General features: G+C 40.0%; 1 pseudogene across 1 annotated transcript; it reads left to right on the forward strand.

The window, feature by feature from the left end:
• The first annotated feature begins 231 nt into the window (after positions 1-231).
• On the forward strand, positions 232-1,936 carry LOC137734855 (putative receptor-like protein kinase At5g24010 pseudogene; annotated as a pseudogene). Its single transcript, XR_015963947.1, has one exon. The product of XR_015963947.1 is annotated as a putative receptor-like protein kinase At5g24010 pseudogene (transcript).
• The last annotated feature ends 790 nt before the right edge of the window (positions 1,937-2,726 follow it).

A 2,726-nucleotide genomic window follows, 5' to 3' on the forward strand; every position in this document is an offset into this window, starting at 1 on the left:
AATCAAATTTTACTTTTTTTTTTTTCTTCAAATTTTTACCTGTAATCATAACATATCTTTAATTAAAAAATAAAAAATAAAAAACTTTTCACTCTCACATTCTCTATCATTATCTTCCTCTCCCCCTCTATTTTAAAAACAAAAATAAAAAATTTTCTCACACTTTGTGTGTGTCGATATGCTAATTTATTTTATAAAAAGTAACAGTGTTTTGTGGGGTTAAATTGTAAAACACGTGTCACAAACTAAACAAAGAGACCAAGGAGACATGGAATCCGGGACAGCAGACCCACAGCCCCCGAAACTCAAGTCTCGCTCTTCCTCTTCCGCCATTTCTGAATTCTCCAGACTCCCTCCCATGGAGTTTCCGTACAGAAAGCTCCTTTTCTCTCTCTCGCTATTTTCTCTCTCTACCCTTTCCGCCCTGTCTCACTCCTACTTCGCTCCAATAGACATCTACCTCGTCGACTGCGGCTCCACCGCGGAATCCACCGTCGACAATCGCCGCTTCGTTCCCGACTCGTCCAACCCTGATTCGCCCCTCTCCTCCTCAACTCGCTCCATCCCGCTCAGAAATGAAAACCCAGTTCCCAATTCGCCCCAAATCTACAGCACGGCCAGGGCTTTCCGGCGGCCGTCGATATACGAGTTCCAGATCCGCGACCCAGGGACCCATTTGGTACGCCTCCATTTCCAGACCTTTAATTCTTTGAAATTGGATTGGAATGATGCTCAATTTCATGTTTTGGTCAATGGGTTTGTGACTTTGACCGACTTTAGAGCTACAAAAATCCCCGTTGTTATGGAGTTCTTGATCTGGGTCGATTCCAAAAAGCTTGTAATCGAATTTGTACCTGCTAAAAAATCATACTTTGCGTTTGTGAATGCGATTGAGGTGATTTCTGCGCCGAAGGATCTCGTTGCTGATACAGCGAAGTTTGTGAGTGATGAGAAAGTTGAGGGTTTTAATGGGCTAATTAAGCAAGCGCTTCAGGTTGTGTATAGGGTTAATGTGGGAGGTTCTAAAGTCACCCCGTTTAATGATACCCTGTGGAGGACTTGGGTTACTGATGATGAGTATTTGGAATCGGATTCTGGGTCGAAAAGGGTGTATTTTGGTGGCCGGGTTAAGTATCAGGGTGGAGGGCCTACCAGGGAAGTTGGTCCCGATAATGTGTATAATACGGCCCGGGTGATTCATAGTGCGAATGCTTTGATTCCGCATGTCAATATGACATGGGTTTTTGCAGCCGTTGGAGGATATAAGTATCTTGTTCGGTTGCATTTTTGTGACATTGCTAGTATTTCAATTGGATTGCTGTATTTCAATGTTTATGTGAATGGGAAATTAGCATATGAGAATTTGGATTTGTCTATGGCTGCGAATTACATGTTGGCTTCTCCATTCTATGCGGATTTTGTGGTTGATGGAGAGGATTCAGGTGTTCTGTCAGTAAGTGTAGGACCTTCGAATATGAGTGTGCCTTATGCCATCGATGGGATTTTGAATGGCATTGAAATCATGAGGTTGAATAACTCAATGGGGAGTCTTGATGGTGAGCATTGTGCCGGGTGGGTTTTGAGGAACTGGCCAAGTGGAAATGTTGGTGCGGCGGTTCCTTTGGTTGCAGCCGCCTGTTTACTGCTGAGTATATCACTGGTCATACGAAGGAGGATGAGTGGGAAGGAATTCGTGGGATGGTCGAAACTTCCCACAGATGTTTCAGAAGTTAATCTCAAGCATGGAGTCACGCAGCTTTCGGTTAAGTAAAACAGCAGTACAGGATCGATAACTACCAGCTGATGTTTTTGTAGGTTTTGAGTTTGAAAATGAATGTTGTATTGTTATTCTATAGGTGATAGGTTGTATGAAACAGTATGTAATGTAAAACTTTCACGTTTGCCAATCTAATGAGTAATGAACTCTTGTCAGATATTCTAACACGATTCTACTAAATCAATGGCTCCCGTTCACAATCTAGCAGCAAGACATGTTAGGCCGTTTGGCAAGAGAACGTTTCCAGATAATGCCGCAGTCTAAGTCGTATCGATTTCGTGCTACGTTACACACCGGAGGCCCAGCGATTGCTCAGTTGGGTAGCTTGTCACACTTTCAGTTCTCACTGCAACAGCTTTTTGCAGTTTATTCGACTCTTGTTTTGGTTTATAATTTTGTATGCACTGGATATTTTTGGTTTAATTGTTGATAAGGTATTTATTACTTTATCATGTTAATATGCATGTCTCAGTTTTGTAACTTTTGGATGATTTGTTAAAAGTAATAGTCCTACTTGTTAGTAATTTATGCAAATAATAAGGAATTTGTTTTAGGTTATATCTGATAGGGGAAACCACAAAGCAGCACACAAATTTTCTAATGATTTTCTTTATTAACATTAGGATTTGTCAATTGTAGCATCTTTCTGGCAGAATATTGTTATGCCTAAGTACTTAAAACTTGACAAAAACTAGGATGTTGTTCCTATTGACCAGTCATCGAAAAATAATTATTAGACAGACTTATACTTATCTAAATTCAACGAAATTTTATATGCAGACACTATACACACAGAAGTACACAAATTTTTGGGATTTTTGGAGTTGATTTGCTATTTTAATTAAATCCAACAAAAAGAGAACAACGACAATGATAAAATAACGAAAACAAATTTTAGTTCACAAATTAAGAAAACGAGCTAGAGAAAGTGCTATCTACCGCCAAATAA

Source organism: Pyrus communis, chromosome 7 (genome assembly GCF_041283825.1).
Source record: "Pyrus communis isolate YQ-2024b chromosome 7, ASM4128382v1, whole genome shotgun sequence".
NCBI classification, from domain to species: Eukaryota; Viridiplantae; Streptophyta; class Magnoliopsida; order Rosales; family Rosaceae; genus Pyrus; species Pyrus communis.